Raw genomic sequence first — 23406 nt, 5'->3', positions numbered from 1 at the left:
TCTGCTTGCAAGCGCAAGAAATGCAGCCTTGGTTTTAAAAGCCCTGTGGTTATGTGGTTATTAACCCCTTCACTCCTGGACTGGTTGCTGCTGTACTGGAACAAAGTCTTGCATCTTTACATCATGGATTAAAATTCAGGAAACACACTGGGAAATACCTGGGGAGCCACAGTTATAGACTGGCCAAAGCTATCTTTAACATGTGGATCCAATCCACTCGTGGGAACAAAAAAAGCTGTGTGTGCTGTGCACGCGCATAGTAAGTGAAACTTCTTTGACTTTTGTCACAGAAATTGTATTTGTATTGGTGATGTTTTAATTAAAAATCAAAATACAATTTCATTGACAAAACGCAAATAAATTTGACTTATAATGCGCGTGCTCGGCACACATCCCCTGTATTAGCTATTTGCACTAAGTGTGAATTCCTCGTGTGTATGTGTGTCAGCCAGTGTGTGTGTGTGTGTGTGTGTCAGTCAGTGTGTGTGTTTGTGTGTGTGTCAGTCTGTGTGTGTGTGTGTGAGAGTCAGTGTGTGTGTGTCAGTCAGTGTCAGTCACCATGTGTATGTGTGGCAGTGAGTGTGTATGTGTGTCAGTCAGTGTGTGTGTGTGTGTGTGTGTATGTGTGGCAGTCAGTGTATGTGTGTCAGTCAGTGTGTGTGTGTATGTGTGTCAGTCAGTGTGTGTGTGTCAGTCAGTGTGTGTGTGTCAGTCAGTGTATGTGTGTCAGTCAGTGTGTGTGTGTATGTGTGTCAGTCAGTGTATGTGTGTCAGTCAGTGTGTGTGTGTATGTGTGTCAGTCAGTGTGTGTGTGTGTGTGTGTGTGTGTGTGTGTGTGTGTGTCAGTCAGTGTGTGTGTGTGTGTCAGTCAGTGTGTGTGTGTGTCAGTCAGTGTGTGTGTGTCAGTCAGTGTGTGTGTGTCAGTCAATGTGTGTATGTGTGTATCAATCAGTGTGTGTGTATGTATGTGTGTCAGTCAGTGTGTGTGTCAGTCAGTGTGTGTGTATGTGAGTCAGTCAGTGTCTGTGTATGTATGTGTGTCAGTCAGTGTGTGTATGTGTCAGTCAGTGTGTGTGTATGTGTGTGTGTATGTGTGTCAGTCAGTGTGTGTGTGTGTCAGTCAGTCAGTCAGTGTGTGTGTATGTGTGTCAGTCAGTGTGTGTGTGTGTGTGTGTGTGTCCTGCTACAGCCAGGGGCGGGGTGTAACATTGCGCACCACCTCCCCCCCCCCTTCCACAAATTCTGCATACCCCCTCCCCCCCACCCGTGGGGTACATGTGCCCGGCACGGGCATGAGTGACCGCGGGCGAGAGGTGAGGTTACCCGTCCGCTGCCCGGGCCCCCCCCCCCACCCGGGTCACCCTTTCTTCCAGCAGCAGGAGCCTGCCCCTGTGCCGCGCGGGTTGCGCCCGGGTTTGCGCTGTGTGCCACAGGGGGCCCGCATCAGTGGAGGGCGGAATGGCGCCGTGTGGGGGGAATGGCGCCGCTGCCAGCCACTTCTGCGCATGTGTGGCATCCTTCAGCGGCGCCATCACAACTGCGCATGCGCGGCATGGCAGCGGGCGGGGAACAGCGGCCGTGGGGGTGGGGAGTGGGGGGTGGGGGGGAGGTTTGGGGGATGCGTGCAGCGGCCATTAGGAGCGGCGCCGGCGGTGGCATGTGACAGGGGACATGTGAGGGGAGCGGCGTCCATTACGTGACGTCACTTCCGTTTCACATTTCGTCCCCCATCTCTCCAGTTTTGTCCCATCAGGACTAGGTGCCACTAAAGAAGTTTCACTTTAAAAACCCACGAATAGCCAAGTGACCCACAATTCATAAGACCGGTCAAAAGGGCTGTCCGGTGGGCAGGGCGCATGGGTCAGGTTGATGCCCAGGCCACTTAGCATACCTGGGCTACACCCATAACTTTGGGGCCACTGTGTCTGGTCTCTGTCTCAAAGGTGTCACTAGCCTGACATCTGCTGTGCATCAGTATGCCAGTATTGTATACATTATGGGTCTCTGGGTCTTTTCATAATTGACACTCTTTTAGACAGGGGGACTCTAAATCTGTGGGAGCCTTTTGAGGCTCCATCATAAAAATAATTACAGCCTTTTGAGGCTTGGTCATAAAAATACCGAAGCTCATTCACCCATATCACAGCTGGAGGTCCAAGTAATTCCTTCTTGGACTTACAAAAAAATACCTCCTGCCTTACATTTAAGATCTGCTATCATGTGTTGGTTAGAGGGTATGGCAAGCAATGCATCTTGTCTTTTACCGTTGCAGACGGAATGGCCTGCACATGGGGAATAAAAATGGCGGGGACAGGGCAACAACAGTAATGCATGGCAAATCGGGTATTAACCCTTTCCTCCCTGTCACAATAACCTTATCTAAATATACTGATATAGGGTCCCAAAAGACAGTCCAGTATACAGACAGAACTTTATAATTTAACCCCCTGTATTACAGCGGGGACTTAAACATCGGCTTTGTACACAGGATTCTATACCTGCTACTTGCCCATTATACAGACAGGACCCTTTTACCTTCTGTTTTTTTTTTTTTAAATAAATATTTCAATATTTTAGATTGATTTTCTCTTTTAAAGCAATGAAATTTAGAAATTCGACCCTATATCTTAACAATTTTTAACAAGCAGCACAGCATTATACACAGCAATAAAAAGCCTTATGCAGTTTCTCTAAATCTGTTCTCACCAACACATTGAATTTGTATGTATATTCTGTATATATGAGGTGTAAGGGACTCTAACCCCTACGTTTAAGGGACTTTCACCCTCATTTAGGTGTAAGGGACTCTAACCCCTACGTTTAAGGTACTTTCACCCTTATCTACCATTTTCGGTCCGGGGGCATAACCAGTGATTTATTATCACTCACAACTAAATTTAGGGGTCTCGTTCTGGATCGGGTGACACTTGTAAAATAATACGGATACAATGAATATCTCGTACTTACCCAGTGAGACCTGGTCCCACTTCTTGACACCAGATGTTAATATATAATTCTTTATGCCCGTCCGCGACTCGGAAGCTCTCCCAGGAGATTGTGTATTCAATGTGTGGGTAGAGAGCAGTGCAGGCCTGGAGTCCAGCAGTTTGAATAAGACACATGCAAGCTCTTGTATCAAATCGCTAGACTACTTTATTACAGATAACACAGAGTTATATAGCCAAAAACAGTTCTAGAGGTGTTTTTGCTGAAGTGTCGTAGAGGTATTCGCTGACATTCTACCTAATTTATTGCTACATAGATTAAATGTTACGTACATTTGTGCCTTTCACTTATTTATAGGGAGTAAGGGAAACAGAGAAGGGAGAAATGTGGGAGTACAGAGAGTAAAACTTTGTTTATAAAAAGCTAACAAGCTAACATTCTTCTCTTATCTTCAAGGCTAAAAAGTTCTAGGAGACTTGCCAGAGCACCTGCTCAAGTTTTAAAATAATACATTTTAAAAGTAAAACCTGGGACAAGGGGAAACAAAATGGATATTAAAATATATATTGGAACAAAGGGAACAAAATGGTTACTGAAATTTATATTAACAATAAACATTACATTACACTACCTACCCCCCCTTTGCCACCTTAATGGCTAGTTTAGCATGGTTAGTTTTTGGTTTCTCCCGCAGGCATAAAGAAAACACTACGGCTCAGAGATATAAAATTTTGTTGAAGTGGAGTTAATATCGCATCCGGGGAAATAATAAAATAAAGGGTGTTATTATCGCAATTTTAAGGTGGTATATATCAAGATTATGGTAATAATTTACTGGGTGCAATATTTGGGCCAATTTCGCAATGTGGGAATTAACGCAACCGCTAATGTATTACATACCACATTGGGTTAATATTTCTATCATAGGCTTCTGTAATGTCTATTATTACAGAAACCTATGATCAAAATAACTAACCCGTTTAATGCCTGTGGATACCAAGGTATACCACAGGCACCAACGGGGTTAATACTTTATTTTTTTTTAATTACCTAACCCTGTTGACCCAGTTAGTGGACAGTAAAGCATTGCCATTCTAGTCGCTAAGGTAATTAAGGTGTTAACCTCTCTCACCACCATTCCCCCCCCACGGGAAGCCTAACTACCCTCCCCGGGGCAACTATCGTAATCACCCACATCCCCTACCTTCTAGACTAATGCCCTATATCCCTATTCGACAAATGTGGTTTTAAATATTAACACAAAATTTATACACGTTTAAAACAAAACAAAAAAGAACATATAAATTACATTTTACACATAAAACCATTGATTATCACTGTGGATAACTAGGCCCTCTCAATGGGGGGCCCAGATATCCACATTAGCGATAAATGGTAACCCAGTAATAAATAAATACATCAACAATATGAAAATACATTAATAATCCCCACCCCACACTCAGTGGCTAACCGCTAAGGCCAGGGTGGGCAACCCTGTCGCCATTCGCCACTTGTGGTGAATTGGCAGTGAAACTGTGGCGAACAGAGCCTCCGGGACTCCCTGTACAGCCCTCCTCCTCCTCCGCAGGGACAGGAGAAGCAGCACAGAGAGGAAGCTCTCTCACTTCCTCCCCTCCCTCCTCCCCCCTCCCTTCCTCCCCTCCCTCCTCCCTCCCTTCCTCCCCTCCCTCCTCCCTCCCTTCCTCCCCTCCCTCCTCCCCCCCTCCCTTCCCCCCCTCCCTCCCTCCTCCCCCCCTCCCTCCCTCCTCCCCCCCTCCCCCCCTCCCCCCCTCTCTCCCCCCCTCTCTCCCCCCCCCCCCTCCTCCCCCCCTCTCCCCTACCCCCCTCTCTCCCCCCCCTCCTCCTCCCCCCCTCTCTCCCCCCCCTCCTCCTCCCCCCCTCTCTCCCCCCCCCTCCTCCTCCCCCCCTCTCTCCCCCCCCCTCCTCCCCCTCCCCTCCCTCCTCCTCCCCTCCCTCCTTACTGCAACGGCAGCCACAGGAACCGGAGCAGCAGCACTAGAAGCACAGAGAGGAAGCTCTCTCTCCTCCCCCCTCTCCCCCCTGCTTCTTACTGCATCAGCAGCCACAGGGACAGGAGAAGCTGCTGCAGCAGCAGAGAGGAAGCTCTCCAGCCTCATTCCGGTGCTTGCTCCTCAGCTGTGCAGGGAGGGAGAAGCCAGCCGGCTCCAGCCACTGTCAGGGGGTTGAAAGTAACTTTGGCAGCACTGATTCCCCCCACCATGAGCCATAGACCCAGGGAGCAGCCCACAGCACAGCCTCTTTAAACCCCCACAGCCTGCATAAGCACTCACCACCCGGCTTAGGATACCCCCCCCCCATGCCCTCTCCTGCTGCCCAGATCCCTGCTCATGCTGCCTTCATGCTCCCAGACCAACCCCTCTAAGGCTGCCCAGATCTCTCTATCCCCTCCCACAGGCTGCCCAGATCTCTCTCTCTCCCCCACAGGCTGCCCAGATCTCTCTCTCCCCCCCACAGGCTGCCCAGATCTCTCTCTTCCCCCACCCCAGGCTGCCCAGATCTCTCTCTCCCCCCCCCCCCCCCAGGCTTCCCAGATCTCTCTTCCCCCCCCCCAGGCTGCCCAGATCTCTCTTTCCCCCCCCCCCAGGCTGCCCAGATCTCTCTCCCCCCCCCCAGGCTGCCCAGATCTCTCTCCCCCCCAGGCTGCCCAGATCTCTCTCCCCCCCCCCCCCACAGGCTGCCCAGATCTCTCCCCCCCAGATCTCTCTCCCCCCTCCCAGATCTCTCTCTCCCCCCACGATCTCTCCCCCCCCCCCCAGGCTGCCCAGATCTCTCCCCCCCCCCCAGGCTGCTCAGATCTCTCTCCCCCCCCCAGGCTGCTCAGATATCTCCCCCCCCCCCCAGGCTGCTCAGATCTCTCTCCCCTCACGCTGCCCAGACCACCCCCCCCCACACCAAGCCTGCCCACACCGGCACTCACCCTGCCCCCTACTGCTGCTGCGGAATTACCCCCTCCTGCCGCCACAGTTCCCCTGCCCTATGCACCCTCTTATGCACCCTACGCATAGGACTGGGGAGGGGGGGGTGCTTGATGATGAGGGGGACTGCTGAAAGGGACTGGGGGAGATCAAGGATGCTGGGGGGAGATGATGATGGGGGGTTAAATGAGATGGTGATGAGGGGGGGGTTAAATGAGATGATGATGATGATGATGATGAGAGGCTGAGGTGATGATGATGAGGGTAGTGGTGGTGGCGTGAGAGGAGGATGAAGAGGGGGGTGAGTGGAGGAGCTGGATAAGGGGGGTGAGAGGTTGAGTGGGGTGAGGATGAGGGGGGTTGTGGTCAGAGAATTTATAAACTTGTTCAAACAAACAGTGTGTGTTTAAAATTTTCGCATGCGCAACATAATACCTGCATTTTTACATGGTGTGGCTATTTTCACTTCTAATTCGCCACACCTGTGGCTACATTGAAAAATAGGTTGCCCACCCCTGCGCTAAGGTAATGAAGGGAGTTGGTAGGTGTACCATGTGATGAATGCCCTTTTTTGGGTGCTGGGATGTCACATTAAAGGGAGGGAATCACATTAATTTTTTTGGAATCACATTCCATGATTTTGCATCGTTTTTGTGTTTTCATTGCCCCCACCACCATCGTATATGTTCACCATATGTATATATGTTCAAATACAATAATTGTGCATTTGGTTCCTGATTTAGCAGAAAGTTGGGTCACCCTATAACAATTAGAGAATTGGTACATGGTGCGGTAACGGGAACACCCGGTGACTGATATGTGAGCTTCTAATGAGACACGTATTCTATTCATTGTACAAACATTTTTTAATTATACCTTCACAACTGAAACTATCAACTTATTATCTATCAAAGGATTTGAAAAGATTTCTGCCACTTTAATTGGTGTTTTGCAGTTAGTGAGATTTCCTTTTAAATCGTTAAATATTATGATCCACTTTAAATGTCTGATCCACTACATCTACTCTCCCGGCCCTAATGCTGCACATGTTGTGCTAAACCTCCATTTTTACAATGTACATCTACAGGTTACTTTCATCCTGAACTTTTACCTCTCTTGCATGACCTTTTGTAAGACAGTTTGTGTAACTGTGACTTTTTTATCTCGTCTAGAACAATGACGAGCTCCAATAATCCACCCATGCCAACACTGCAAATTTGCTTTTAGCAGTGAGGATTACCTCCTCAAACATCTGAAGTTCAAACACCCAAATGAGTATACGGAAAAGATGAAGACAGAACAATCTTGCAACATTCCAATAAAGATCTTGGAGAAAGTGGGAATAGTCTGACTTGCTTATCAGACCAGAACCTACAGAAGAGAACACAGACCAGTGAGAGACCGCATGTATGTGGAGAATGTGGGAAGGGATTTAGTGATTTATCCAGCCTGTGGAGACGTAAGAGGACACACACGGGTGAGAAACTGCATGTATGTGGGGAATGTGGGAAGGGATTTAGTGACTTATCCCACCTGGACACACAGGGGAGAGACCGCATGTATGTGTGGAATGTGGGAAGGGATTTAGTGACTTATCCCACCTGAACACACACATGAGGACACACAGGGGAGAGACCGCATGTATGTGGGGAATGTGGGAAGGGATTTAGGGAATTATCCAGCCTGAACCCACACAAGAGGACACACACAGGGGAGAGACCGCATGTATGTGGGGAATGTGGGAAGGGATTTATTCGGTCATCCGGCCTGCACACACACAAGAGGAGACACACAGGGGAGAGACCGCATGTATGTGGGGAATGTGGGAAGGGATTCAGTGTGTTAACCAACCTTAAGAGACACACAAGGACACACACAGATGAGAGACCGCATGTCTGTGGGGAATGTGGGAATGGATTCAGTGTGTTATCCAACCTGAGGAGACACAAGAGGACACACACCGGGGGAAAACCGTATGTATTTGGGGAATGTTGAAAGGGATTTAGTGACCTATCCCACCTGATCAGACATAAGAGGACACACACAGGGGAGAGACCGTATGTATGTGGGGAATGTGGGAAGGGATTTAGTCAGTTATCCCATCTGATCAGACACAAGAGGACACACAGGGAGAGACCGATCTCTAAAGGCAGGCATGTTTAGGGATAACCAGCAACTAAGACGCTCATATATAATTGCATACGTGTATATGTGTTACGCTAAATCACAATGAAAAGTAACTTTAGATTGCATAAAAGGATAAAAAAGTTATAACATTTTAAATGCAGGTTGTTTGTATAATTCTTATTGTAGTTTTATTTATAGAAAAATGTTCTTAATGTTTTATATTTCCATTCTAATAAAATGTGCGTTTCCCATTATGCTGAAAAGGTCTGTAGCCTCACTTAGCTGTGAATTGGAATTGTTTCGCTGCGACCTTGCTTTCGACCAAGGTCTGTGGGACCTTGGATATTAGCGAAAAGTGACTGTTTCCCCAGAGGCTGGTGGAAAGATACCAATTGTTGTGAATGGGGCTCAGACATGGCCGTCTAAGCATAGATATCCTACCTCTTAAAATTTATTGGATTCCCTGACCCTCTGATCAAGTGTCTATCTTGAGTATTGGGCCTCTATGTATTGTCTGATTGACAGAGGCTCTGTCTGTGAGATATACTAATAGACTGTCTCTATATATTTTATCTATTTCTTATCTCATATGTGCGCTCACCACCTCCACATTTCTGTAAAAGGAACAGAACCGTACAATACTAGTCCGTATATGGTTATGGAAAACAGTCCTGTTATCCACGTCAATGGCTTTAGACTTGTCTTTCCTCCAAACAGTGTTTCCTATGGATATAAAGGGGACAAACCATTGCGCAGCACCTTTGATTATGAGGCCTGCTTCACCCTGACAAATGCCTACTTACAGGAATGAAGTTGATCAGTGGCAAAAAAATGGGTATCTTTAATCCTCTCCCCTGCGCTTGATCAGGTCCACACCTGCATTCCTTCTCCAAGATCTCCAACAATGTGCGATTCTCCCAAAAGAAAGTGAAATAAAAAGTACCTAGTGTCGTACTGATTAAAACATTTATTAATACACATACGCACACAAAAAAAACCACACTCAGTGTGTCTGCACGTGTTGCACGATACAAATTGCTGTCCCCGGCTTGAGCCTCCTGGGTGGTGTCTGGCAGCTGGGATCAGTGATGTACTGCTCTCCGTTGGCGGTTGCAACTCCTCACACTGTCTCTCCTGATGACGTCACTACCGAACTCCTGGTGCCTTCACTCACGGACAGGGATAGCTCCATCCTACATGTTTAGTGACGTTTAGTTCAAGTCACAATACTTACTTCGACAGGGAGATTCTGCTGCTGCTGGAGAAGCCCCATGAGACAGGAACAGGGCTCGGGAGCGAGCACACGTCAGAGGAATACATATGAATATAAATATCTTACAATGAAAAGAAAAAGAAAAGCGTCCCAACTCGGCACTCAAGTATACTCATAACAAATATCAAAGAAAATTATGATTTATTTAACAGCACAAATAATCAAACATAAAATACAAAAAATATTAAAACAAACCCTGACATCTTCCTGTGATAGAATATGTATCAGACTGGGGAAATCCCCTATGAAGATACTGATGGACCCCTAATACCCAAGACAAGGGGAAAAAAAGCCTATAAGCACAAAATATATGTAGAACAAGGGGTTAACAATAACCCCTTGAACCTACAAGGCCGGCCTCACCCCTAGTAAATATAAAACCACACAGCAAGCATTCATAACACATGCACCAAATGCTTAATACATTCTGATGTCAAATAAATATATACATACACCATAAATGCAGTTGGTATAATCAAGGCAAACCAGGCACAGTACCAAAAAGAGACTGTTAGTATGGGATCAACAATGGTTAACAGTTCACATCTGTTACCATAGTCCATGAGACCATCCATGCCACACTGTGATAGTAAAATGTCCAAAGGGTAAAAATCTTCCAATTGAGGGGTCCATCCGCAGGGGAGTCAGGGAAAAACAAACGCCCCAACACGTAATATAAATATGTGTTCCACTGACTACATCACACGGATTTAGTGACCCCTCGAGCCGAATCTTTGCCGATTGATCACAGAAGAACGGATCGATCGGCAACTTAGCTAATCACTTGTCAGTGTTTGCATTGCATTGATGCGCAAATTGAAGGGAAACATTTTTTTTTAAAGGCAGCTTTAACTGCTGCTTTAAATCCAACCTAGCGGCGGGAAACCATGAAATCACTGGGAGTACATGACTTCCTTGAAAAGGATGAAATCACCATTTAACCCATTGGGTGCTCTTTTGATGTAGCTGCTATGTCACCGCGTCTGGCCACATGATGTAATAGCTACGTCATAGTAATTTTGCTGGTTTTCCTAGGGGAGATGTCATTCTGTGCTCCTGTGCAGGGCAGGACGGATCTCTCACTACGTGGGATAGAAGGGAGGGGGTCTGCCGTCCGTTCTGTCATCAGTGAGGGAGCGGTCACGTGACCCCTCCGTCACTCAAAGGTTTAAAATAACTGTTTTACTTATTTGTGTATTGTGAAAGAAATCCTGTTCTGTATTTCTCCAGGAACATTTATGTGTTTGACTAATGAGGGCATTATAATTACTTTGTGTTCTATGGAAGTGTTGTGTTTATTTTAGTTTGCTAAACGGGTTTTTTAACTTGGCAATTCGCTACATTTAACCTAATATGCCATTGTTGTTGGTTCACGGTCTTCCTAGGAGGGACTTCCCCTTTAAATACCATTTTCTATTCTGCTTCAGTTTAAATAAATTCTGAGATTACAAACCCATAAGAGTTTGTACAATCAGCCTTTTCTCCTTGCTAGCTATCCTAAGCACTCCTTTTCCTCTCATCACACACAAATCTTTCCCCGTCTTAGGAACGCAGGGCCACACTTTTCAAAGCTTTATTTAAGCAGAGGCAGCTGTTGACATTATGGATAACTTTGGTTGCTGTCACCTACACTACTTTACCTCGTTTACTCGGCAGCTAATACCACATCTATATTCTCCAGACTATTACTCTGTGACAATAACTTTCACTTATTGTCTTTCCAAATCCTTGTAAAACCTCCCGAAACTACTGAAGAAACAGAAATATTAATTTTATTTATCCCCCAAACAGCTTGTCAAATTATTTCCTCAAGAGAAGAGTTACCCGTCTCACATGGTTTCTCTTACTGTGTTTCTATTGCTGTTTGTGTTCTGTATCCCCCTTCCTCCCACACCCTTTATTTGCCTCCCAGGTACTGATCTGCAGGGAGTTATTTTTCCTCATCCACTTTGCCTCCTCTGTTTACCAAACACTAGATTCACTAAAGTGCAATAGCCTCAATTGCACTTTAACAGCCATTCAAGTAAATGGCAATGAGCATGTGATCACAGCAGCTCTTTGCACCTCTCCCCTCACTCCTGTCTTCTCCTCACAGCCTTGTTCAGCACCATTGCTGCCCGTATGTAGTCTAGGCTATGGCTCCAGTGGTCACTGCTGCACGCGCGTCTGGTGGTGCGTGTACGAGTAAAATCTGTGATCTGTGGTCTATGTGGAGCGATGGGATGCGGGAGGGGAGGGGGGGGGAAGTTTCAAGCCCAAACCGACATTGTTACCTCATTAGACTGTGGCTCAAGGCTTTTTCTATAGTCCAGTTTCCAAATCAGTCCAGGGCATGATATAAGCTCAGGTTGCTGATGGAACATATTCCTGCTACAACACCTTGTTACATCAACCCCACTTTGTTTAGATGAAAACTCACCTTTGTGGCACTTGTGTCATCTTATCGGGGACTTTTTAATTACAACAGTATTTCTTTTGTTTTTAAGTGATAAGACAGTAGTCCCTGGTGTGTTAACATAAAAGGGGAAGGAAAAAGCGCAAAAAAACTGTGAACTAGAAGGATACGTAGTAGTCCAACTATATAGTTTTCCTTGATGGGTGCCGCACTGGACCGCAAATGGGTTCGTTCAGAGCCACTTGTGTTGTTTGGGGAGGGAAGTTCTGAATGCGCACGAACTCATCAAAATAGGAAATATATGGAAAAAAGAAGGAAAAAAGAAAAAACACAATAGTGTAATATTGTATGCAACCGTCAAGGTAAAAAGTAATAAACTCACATAGGGCAAAGTTAGATGAGCATTTCGGTTGTTAAGTGAACCACACTGATGAGCAGGAATCTCTGTTGATAGGATATATCTGGTAGTGCAGACGTTCTCAAGATGGCAGGGCTCGCAGCGTTAGTGCAGGTACCTCATCATCAGGATGTTCTCCAATCACAAGACTTGCAGCGTCTGTATAAGCTCCTCAGCAGCAGGATATTCTCAATAAAGAGATAACACAAATAGTGTAATACTGTATACAGAACTGGTTAAATGCTTAAGCCAAATGAACACTCACATTAGAGTAAAATTAAAAGGACTTATGGTTGTTGAAGTAACCAACTTAAACAGGTTATACTGGAATCGCTTGATGAGGTACCTGCACTAACGCTGCGAGTCCTGCCATCTTGAGAAGGTGCACTACCAGATATATCCTATCAACAGAGATTCCTGCTCATCAGTGTGGTTCACTTAACAACCGAAATGCTCATCTAACCTTGCCCTATGTGAGTTTATTACTTTTTTCCTTGACGGTTGCATACAATATTACACTATTGTGTTTTTTCTTTTTTCCTTTTTTCCATATATTCCCTGGTGTGTTGTCTGTGGCTCCCATTCCTTTCAAACTGTGGGTACATACAAGTGAGCCATCGTATATACATTGCTCTCTTTAACTTCTGTTCACCTCAAAAACTGTAGAGAAGAAAGAGAAGACAAGTCACATTATTAACAACTTGTATCTTTTTTCATCTCTTCCTTTATAAAATAGACATTACTTTGGGATCTCACTAAACTGTCCCAATTTTAGATTTGTAATTTGTGCAAGAAACGAGGAAGAACAGAACTTGTGGCGTTCCTGTACCACAGGAAAATCTACTACAGAACCTGCACAGACCCCCTACTCCCCCCCACCCACACACACAGAGCTCTTGGTCTGGAGATGAATATGGGAAAGAGCTTGGTATCGAGTGGGGTACGCTGTGGAAAATTAATGCGCCAGCACAAAGTAATCAGGAATATGTGTGTTACGTGGTCATTACATCTCTATTGTCTTACAGCCGCGGCCCCTTTTATTCTCCAACATCACCGCATTTTTCCGGGATTTTTTTGGGAATGCCACGCACTTCACCACGTTCATGCCGCATTCTGACCACATTCATATTGCATTCATGTTGAATTCACAGCCGCGGTTGATGCGCGGTTGATGTGTTTATTGATAATGGTTCGGATTTAATTGGTTGCAATTCTTTGCGTATCCGCCAGATGGCAGATATTCATGAATTCTAATGCGCATGCGCTTCAGTAATGTGTCGACTTGCAGGTGTTTCACTTAAAAAGATACCACAGTGATCTATTGTAAATTGGCCTTGGGACTGAAGGAAGAGGTTACAATAATGTATCAATTTAGGCTTTTCATATTAAAGAAAGACAAGCACCAGTTTCTGGTTATTGTCCAGAGTCCCGCCATGAGTGCACAACTGCAGCCCGTGTTCCAAAAACCCGACAGAACGTACGCTTATTTAATATGGGCTGCGATTAATGCAACAGATGATAAGATGGCAACAGTTGTTCAAATTTATCAGTATTTTATCAAAAACTATGACTTTTACAAATTTTCGCCAGATCCTCATGTGTGGAAGCATGCAATAAGGAAAAAGTTATGTAGCGATCCATGTTTTTATCGTATTGATCCCGATTTTATTGGAGGGTATTGGTGTGTATCATCGGGTTTTTCCTGTATCTATGATCATGCAGACGGCAAAAGGTGAAAGGTCGTGTTAAAACCAAGTAAGAAACGTCAGTCGCTGGCAAGCAATGCACCAGCACCGGCTTCCAATAACGGTCCGACCGTCAGTGACAACCCTTGCTGTCTGTCCACGCCCGGATACCTGCAGCCTGAGACGGATTTCGCGTGCAGTTTCGAGCAAGCTTGCATGTACCTAAGCGATTTCCAGCCTCATCAGCTGACTACAGGTGTAGTAGTCCCGCTGTCACCTGTCAATGACGTGTATGATCAAGAATACGGGACTGGCAGTGGCTCGGCGCCAGCTGATTGGTGATGTCTATGTTGAGTAATGTTGCCATATTTTATTCTGTTTTTTTTATTTTAAAAATATCAATATCAGTGCGATTCAAAAGTCAAGCGATTCTCCTGTAAGCAATATCATTGGCTGAGCTGCTTCTACAGTAGATACTGCACAATTGGTAAAAAGCTAGGCGCATGCAGATTGGAACCTTCTTGAAACGCATATGCGTGTCATCACATCGACGGTAGGCGCATGCGCATGTGAACAGGAGATGCCCCCCGAGAAAATTATTGGTGGGACTGACTGTGGGAACTTCTTTAGGGGACTGACCATTACAGTAAAACTTTTACTTTTGTTTTTCCTCAGAACACATACAAAGGAAAAGGGGGTCTCCCCTTGTCATGCTTGCCAGGAGAAGACTATGCCTTGGTTTAAATCATCATCATCTTCATAGTCATAGACAGTTTATAAGACACAGGATTCCAAATGTCCATTTGTAATAAAACAAAACCCATACACACACCACTAGCCTATAGTAGGTATATCTTATGTGGTGATCTGGGTAATAAGTAGTGGACTGATCACATAAATGAAGTAACAAATATAAGTTACTCACTGCTGACCTTGTGGGTTTTCCTGGTCCTGTCGGCGTGCTCCTACCCAGGAGTAACTGCAAACAAAGTAGAAAGGACGGCGGTGCATCTGCTGCTGATGAAGAAAGATTGTGGACCAAAAACTGCAAAGTACTAGGTGCAAAAATTTATTAAAGGCACATTAAAAACAGCAAAGGATCACTCTGATGCGTTTCACGTGGCAACCCACGCTTTATCAAAGAGAAAGTACAAACAACCCATCATCGCGCATTTAAATACCCATGATTCCCTCCCTTCACCTGTGACGCTGCACTGCTGCAACCAATAGGAAGCGTCACACCCCCCTCGTTGATGTGGAGCACATAAGCCCAAAGTATCCCCAGCTGAGCTGCACTGTGTGCATATGTGAGAGGTAAGGTAACCTCCCAGCTATGACGTAACGGCCCGTCTAACCAATCAGATACTACCTAGGATGGATTGTAGTGAAAAAGTAAATAACACAGCTTTGTAGGGTATACTGCATAATCGGAGGGGAGAGAGCATGGGTATATAATTAAACAAATAACATACTGGGTCAATGTTATATATCCACGATTAATTGATATAAACCATTGTAATTCAAAAGACATTTACCCACATAATAATTTTTAGAAAGTTAAAACACTATCAACACTATAGTGAAAGCACATAAAAAACACACCATTGCTGTGAAGATACCCTCACAATACACTAAGAATTACAATTTATACATCAAAGTACCAAAGGTATTAAAGGTATTAAACAACACTAATATTTACAAGATCATACTAAAAGATATGAGGCATTTTATTCACTTGCCTAAATGTACAAGACAATGCATCATATAAGGACATTTTGGAAGGAAAAGGTAGTGGCAATAAACTATATATGAAATATGATACCCATGTATTTATTCTGATGTTTCATAATAATAATAAATATTATAATTTATCTAATCATTTAAGATAAGATTCTTTTCAGGGGAACCTTGTTTCAAATGTACATTATCATTATTATTATTGCTCAACCATAAATTCTAGTTTAATCACATAACATATATAAAATAATACTCAAATTGCATGAAATGGTTACACATTATTACAAGAAGTGTTGTAGCTCCCAGTCCACATTGATTCCATAAGGGACCATGGTGTTCAAAGAGAACATCCAGAACATTTCTCTTTTGTTCAGAATGTTCAGTCTGTCACCCCCTCGTTTCAAAATCTCAATGTGCTCAATTGCCAAAAAATTTAAATTTGAAAGACCACCTTGAGGACATTCTACAAAGTGTCTTGACACCGGATGTTGTTTGTCTTTTATTCTAATAAACCTGATATGCTCCATTATTCTTTGTCTCAGGGGTCTTATTGTTCTTCCAATGTATCCCTTAGAACACTTACACCAAATATAATAGATCACAAACTGTGTGTTACAATTTATAAAATACCTAATCACATATGGTTCTTTCATTTTCTTAACACTAAGGTTTTTTACCGGACAAGCATATCTACAGATCTTACATTTGCCGCATCTAAAAAAAAACTCTGGTTTTAGTCAGGGACACTCCTGAGTCATGGGATGAGAAAAGGCTGGGAGAAAGATAATTGGCCAAAGTTTTGGCTTTAGTAAAAACTGTCTTTGGACCCTGTTCTATAAATGGGGATAGCTCGCTATCAAGTTTTAAAACACTCCAATCTTTACGTATGATGTTTTTATCCTGTTGTGCCCGATTACTAAATTTCGTTATAAAAAATGGAGTTTCAAAATCACTAATCGGGTTGTTCTTTTTCTCTATATTTCCCTTTGATTTCTTTATTCGTGATTTGTCTCCACATGTAGCAATAAGGTTCTCTCTATTTAATTGAAATGCATTATCAAATGCATTTTTTACAGTTAGTTCATCATATCCCCGCTCTCTAAACCTCTGTGTCAAGCCCCTGGAATGGTGAATGAATGTCTCATTTGAGGAACATAATCTCCTTAATCTCAAAAATTGACTTTTGGGTATTCCTTTTATCAGTGGCCTTGGATGACTGCTGTCAAATCTCAAAAACGTGTTTCGTGAATTGATCTTCCTGAATACCTCCATCTGGATGGTACAGGATAGATCTATATACAAATGTACATCTAAATAATTAATATTTGTGGTTCTCAAATGTGAAATTTTAAATGAAATTGATTAGTATTTAGTTTATCGATGAATGTACCTAACATCAATATTACCGTCCCATATCAGGATCAGGTCATCGATATACCTTTTGAAGAAAATTATGTGATTCCTAAATAAATTATTGCTACCGTAAATGTGAGTGCTCTCCCAAAAACCCATAAATAAATTTGCATAAGATGGGGCAAAAGAAGTCCCCATTGCAGTACCCCGTGATTGAAGAAAGAAGTGATCAAACATAAAATAATTGTGATTTAATAAAAATTTTTATAGAGTCCAGCAAAAAAATTTGTTGTGCTCCCGATAGATCTGATTTGTGTAAATAATATTGAACAGCAGCCATCCCTTGGTCATGATCAATAATGCTGTATAAAGATGAGACATCCATTGTTACCCAACGGTAAGATTTGGACCATTGGATTTCCTTTAATGATTTAATCAAATCTACTGTATCTCTGATGTATGAGGGTAGAAGCTTGACCAGAGGTTGTAGGAACGAGTCAACGTACCGAGAAAGAACATCTCCCAAAGATCCAATACTGGAGACTATAGGACGCCCCGGAGGGTTCTCCAGTGATTTGTGGATCTTTGGGAGATGGTGGAATATCGGCACGATGGGACACGGAGTTAATAGGAATTCATATTCATTTTTGTCTATAACTTGCAAGATTCTTCTCAATTCTAACAACTCAACCAATTCTCTCCTAAATGAAACTGTGGGATTACATGGTAACCTAGAATATGAAACAGTGTCATTAAGTTGGCGTAGAGCTTCCATTTCATATGACTTTGAAGATTGTATAATTATGGCACCCCCTTTGTCTGCGTTTTTGATTATGAGTGATTTATTTTTTGTAAATCACTCAGTTGTTTGCGTTCAGATAGAGAGATTGGTGGTATGTGTTCCATATGAAACACCTTTGGATAAAATATCTAAATCTCTTTCCACCAATCTTTCAAACGTACACAAATGGGGGCCCTTTACAAAATTAGGACAGAATAAAGATTTCTTTTTGTACCCTGTATGGACATTATCCAGGAAAGAGGACAAATCAACATTATCATCAGACAGTTCACCTTGTTCCTCAAGTAAACTGTCTAGATACTGAATAACACTTATTTCTTTAAAAGAGGATAAGGTGTCTTGAGTGTTAACCAATGGAGTTATAACATCATCTGGAGTGGTATTTACAGACTGATCATTTGCAATATCCAATTTTCTTGAAAAAAACATTTTTAATGTTAATTTTCCAGTAAACCTTTGAAGGTCTATAATTGTATCAAACAATGAAAAATTTGCATCAGGGGCGAAATTAAGACCCCTATTTAATAAACTAAGCTGGTCAAAACTTAGATCCACTCCAGAAATGTTAATTACATTATTTATCTCTCCATCTAAAATTTCTTTCTTTTCTCTTTCCTTCCATAATCGTTTCCGTTTCTGGGATCTTCTCGTCCTTCTGTGTGCTTGACGTTTTTTGACTGTGTAAACATAGATATGTATGGATTGTCCCGAGCTATAATTGCACCAAGTGCCTGATCTTCTCCTCTAAGAGAACTAGTAGATGCTATTGATTCCTCTGAAAAGGAGACTCCATGACCTCTAAAGTCAAGATCTGAGGCATCTGAGTCCATGCTTGATGCATCACTCTGTTTTTTAAGAATAGACTTTGCAGGTATATGTGTTGAATTCCTTGATTGATTCCCTTTATGATTATATTTCTTGTTTGAACGTTGAGCCCCTTTGGTCGGGGTTGAAGTTGGTCTTTGCCACATATAGATCTGATTACGTTCATAGTCCATTTTATCCCTTTGAAACTTGGACTGTTTCTTTGCGATGATTATTTTATCCACATTTTTTATATTAACTAAAAGTTTTTCATCATTAGTTGAAAAAGTTTCAATAAACTCAAATTCATGGAGTTTAGCTCTTAAGGATGAAATATCTTTGGCTACAGTAGATCTCTGCTGCATTTTTACATCTATAATAAGTTGCATTAGACGATTGGAACAGTCATCTAATACTTTGCGGCAACTATCTTCAAACTCTTTAGTAATAAAACCAAAAGTGGGTGCCTTCTTGACTCTGAGGCCACGTGGGATTCTTTTCACTCTTATATAATTTTCCAACGAGGTAAGATCCCACCATAACCTCAGGTCATATGTTAACAAGTTCTCCAATTGAAAAAAATGAGTGGCTAAATTCGAAGAATCATTACAAGGAATTGCACCAGATCCATCAAAAACATATTCTGCTTGCCTTATCCTATTTGACATGTCATCATTGTTGTATGTATAGGATTTAGAAACTATTGGTACATCATCCATTTCCTCCATAACAAACAATGTCCCACAATCACAATGTCCTGTACAAAAATCCCAATCAAAGAAAGGAAAGAGGGTATTGATCTTGTTCAGAAAAATAAATTGAAAAAATAATAAAAAAATATATTTATAGTCCACCTTGGTGGCAAAAAAAAAGTATTGTGCAGGATAAAAGTGCCAAAAATGTGTTTTTAACGCACCTAGACTCACGGTATGGTATCCATAAACATTATATAATGTCCACTCCGGAGCCCTCACTTGTTAAGTACACATACAAAGGAAAAAGGGGTCCCCCCTTGTGATGCTTGCCAGGAGAAGACTATGCCTTGGTTTAAATCATCAATGTTGATTTGTCCTCTTTCCTGGATAATGTCCATACAGGGTACAAAAAGAAATCTTTATTCTGTCCTAATTTTGTAAAGGGCCCCCATTTCCTTCGTAGTTCACTTTGTAGGCCCACCCGCAGTACACCAAGTAGGACACATGGTGCTTAAAAATTAACATGGCATACTTGGAAACGCCCCGAAATTCCAATTATCCCAAAGATTCGGAACCGTATTTGGTATATCTGCCAGATGGAAAAGCTAACAAGCCTAGTTAATGATACTGGTGACAATTATTTAAAAGTTTGGGCCCCATGGCTAGCTCAGACAGACATCCCAGGGGTAGAGCGTGACACAATTTGGCTATAATAGTAATAGATGCGTTCTCCTTGGGTGGAGTGGAAACTAAGTTTATAGCTGGATCACCATTCCCACTCATTATTAACTACTTATACTGCCACACGATCTTCTACGAGGTTCCATAGCTCATGAGCCGTCTTAGTAGACTCCTGAAACCATTACATCCTCACCCTATACGTTCCCTTTCCTCTTTCCACCCCCCTCTACCCTACCTCCCCCCCTTTTTTTATTTTTTTATTTATTATTTATTTCCCCTTGTTTGTAACAAGTATTATTTTACCGTGGATACACATAACCTAAAATAAGATCTTTACCTACGCGGCGGAGTAGGGCTCGAAAAGCCGCGTGGGCTCAATAGATATGTTATACCTATATCATTATGTAATATATGCTACCCTGTTCACCATGTATTGGATATGTTTTTCATGTATACCATGTATTTACACACCAATAAAATACAAGTTAAAAAAAAAAAAATTAACATGGCATACTTCTGGGGTAAACCAGCACTCATCACCCTATACTTCTCCCTGAGTGCCGGTTGCAGCTCGCGCAGGATGATGTCGGGCACCGTATCGATGCAAGCATATGTAGGTTGGGTTCTGGGAGCGGGTGTTCTTCTGTGAGTGGGTGTGCTTGTGGTGGCGGGCGAGGGTAGGTTGTCTGGGAGGAAGCTTTCCTCCTGTCTTGGTCGCCGTGTTGTCTCCTGGCGTGGTCTTGACGGGCTTGTCATGTTATCCTCCTCAACGGCATACATGTACACAAAATCTTCTGGTGGAGGGGGTGCGCTTGGTGTTGGAAGGTGGTCGAAGGTCCCATTCATCACATCCATTCCTCCTGCTCCGGCGTCGGGGATACAGGGACATGAACACCGAGCAAATTATGGATCCCTGCTATGTCAGTCTCTATCTTCTCCATCCGTCGATCCATCTTCTCCATCCGTTGATCCATATTTAGCATGGTCTCCAGAAGCAGATCTATCTTTACCAGCACAGTAGAGTTCCCGGGGATATCCACACTTAACCCATTCAGCATGCGGTTTAAAGAACTGGTTCTTGTGCATGGCGTGCTGTGGACATCTGGCTGGATGGGTGCTACGGAGGATGAGATGGTGGTTCCATGGAGAGAAGCAGCAGCGTCGCCGAAGAAGGATGGAGGAGGTGACCTGTGGATTTCCGGGCGAGAAGCAGCAGAGTCGTCTAAGCGTAATGGAGAAAGTGACCTGTGGATTTCAGGGGCACCAGCGGCGTCGAGGAGCAGTGGCAAACATGGCCTGTGGGTTTCCGGGAGAGCGGCGGTAGCGTCGTCGAAGTGTATTCAAGGAAGTGGTCTGCGGGTTCGATGGGTTGGCTGCCATTTGTTTTGCGTTGAGAACATCACCGAATTTCTTCTTGACATAATAAGGCTTACGTGTTTTAAAACCCTTAGCCTTTGGGGTCAGCAGAAGGTTTTTTTTATTAGCCTTAGCCTGTCGCTTTGGCTTTGGCTTGGAAACTGCTGCTGCCTTTCGCTTTTTCTGTGTGACAGGCACGGCAGAGGCGATTGGCTTCCTGCGTCCGTAGAATCAGGGTTGATCCATGGAAGCAGATGGCACAATGCAGTATCTGGGCAAGGGCAAGTTCAGATACAGATCATTGAGTGGGAGGCTATGCAAAGTGTGTAACCTTTTATGCATAGCGATGAGGTACAGGTGTTGAAAGTGGGCGTACTCTAATGTGAGGCATTAACGTATAAATACACCATCCATTTTGTGGATTCACTGCACATTGAATACACAGACTAAACATCGAATATACATTCTTGTGTTTGTATTTCTTTCTACTTGCAGCAATGCCCGTTAAAAAGATTTCAAAGGGTCTCAGCATGAGAATTAAGGAGATGTACACGAGCGGACACCGAATTGAAGATATCCAACGCTGGTTAGCTGCTTCTGGCCTCGTTATGCCATCAACCACCGTGTGCTATCATGCACACGGAAAAACCAAACAACGCACGAGGACACCAACGGTAACTAACGCGTAAGTATATTTATATAACTATATAACACAGGATATATATTGTTTATATTGCTGCATATTAATAGAACAATATATTGTGTAGATCTCTCTAATTTTATAGTTATTTCGGTATATTTATATAACCAGTGTTCGACAAACCTATACATTTGCTCGCCCCTTGGATATTGGCCCAAGCAGCACACGTTTGGTACTAGGTGGCGAGTAGATTTTTTTGTGTGGCGAGTAGATTTTTTGGTGATTTGTCAACCACTGTATATAACTACAGTATATATATTGAATGGAATGGAAGAGCTCCGGCGCAACTGCGCATGACAGACTCCAAGAGGTCCCGGATGAATTCAATAAACTTTATTGGCACAAGAAACGAAGCCCTATTCCAGAGGGTGAAACGCGTAGAGGGGGAGATCGTGGTGTAGCCCTATTGTTTTCTTGTGCCAATAAAGTTTATTGAATTCATCCGGGACCTCTTGGAGTCTGTCATGCGCAGTTGCGCCGGAGCCCTTCCATTCCATGCAATTCTACTGAAGCCTGCACGCGGGAGCTGGAGAACAGAGGCAAGCAGGACCCAGACCGGAGTGGAGCCATAGGTAAGGGTTTTATTACTTTTTTTTACCTTCTCCACATACTCCGGTCACTCTAGTGGTCATATAGCTCCCTCTTATCCAGCCCACATGATAACGTTGACACCATCTGGTGCACTTGCTGAACACTGAAGCGCAGGACAGGTTTTTTCTTTGGACAGTATATATATTGTTTATATTGCTTCATATTAATAGAATAATATATTGTGTAGATCTCTCTAATTTTATAGTTATTTCCAGTGGTTGACAAATCACCAAAAAATCTACTCGCCACACAAAAAAAATCTACTCGCCACCTAGTACCAAACGTGTGCTGCTTGGGCCAATATTTACTCGCCCGGGGGTTAAATCCACTCGCCCGGGGCGAGCAAATGTATAGGTTTGTCGAACACTGGTTATTTCGGTATATTTATATAACTACAGTATATATATTGTTTATATTGCTGCATATTTATAGAACAATATATTGTGTAGATCTATCTCATTGTATACTATTTTTACTGCAAATGATGTGCTGTGCTTGTGGCCTACCGCACTGTAACTTACCGGATTGTTGTTTTTCTGTACATTGTAGGGAGACAACTCTTCTGGTCGACAAAATAAGTGAAGAGAATGATGAGAAGAGTGCATTAAGGGTCAAATACACTCTGCAGCAAAATCACAATCTCACTGTATCCGAGACCAGCATAAAGAAGATGAGACGCAGAATTGGATGGAAATATGGACATGTGAGGTTAGTACTGGACAGTACAGGAGGTAAAAGTGTTGTTTAAGAAACTGTTCTGTACCTCTAAAATTATTTATTCCTTGTCATTACAGAGCGTACCCTATGATAAGGGACGTTAACAAAATCAAGAGTGGTCCAGGCCCAGGCATGGATCGACAGTGGAGAAACTTTCCAGGATTGCATCTTCACTGACGAGTCTACTGTA

At 43.3% G+C, this 23406-nt stretch overlaps 3 protein-coding genes across 11 annotated transcripts in view; all 3 read left to right on the top strand.

Moving 5' to 3' along the window:
• LOC142466363 (uncharacterized) overlaps nt 1-23406 on the top strand; it is a 790214-nt gene that overhangs the window by 273270 nt on the left and 493538 nt on the right. The gene's annotated exons all lie outside the window — the stretch shown is intronic.
• LOC142466695 (uncharacterized) overlaps nt 1-23406 on the top strand; it is a 431792-nt gene that overhangs the window by 67595 nt on the left and 340791 nt on the right. The gene's annotated exons all lie outside the window — the stretch shown is intronic.
• LOC142466692 (uncharacterized) overlaps nt 1-23406 on the top strand; it is a 308558-nt gene that overhangs the window by 273294 nt on the left and 11858 nt on the right. For 4 of the 7 annotated variants that reach the window (XM_075571995.1, XM_075571993.1, XM_075571994.1 and 1 more), the window contains one exon: nt 7076-7380. The exons of 2 other annotated variants lie outside the window; for them this stretch is intronic. The gene's annotated coding sequence lies outside the window, so the exon portion shown is untranslated. Of the gene's footprint in view, nt 1-7075; nt 7381-12562; nt 13069-23406 lie in introns of those variants that run through there. One more of the 7 variants, XM_075571999.1, reaches the window with a different exon arrangement.

This window comes from Ascaphus truei, chromosome 15, assembly GCF_040206685.1.
Source record: "Ascaphus truei isolate aAscTru1 chromosome 15, aAscTru1.hap1, whole genome shotgun sequence".
NCBI classification, from domain to species: Eukaryota; Metazoa; Chordata; class Amphibia; order Anura; family Ascaphidae; genus Ascaphus; species Ascaphus truei.
The sequence above is the reverse complement of the archived record's forward strand: the minus strand, read 5'-3'. Positions and strand labels throughout refer to the sequence as shown.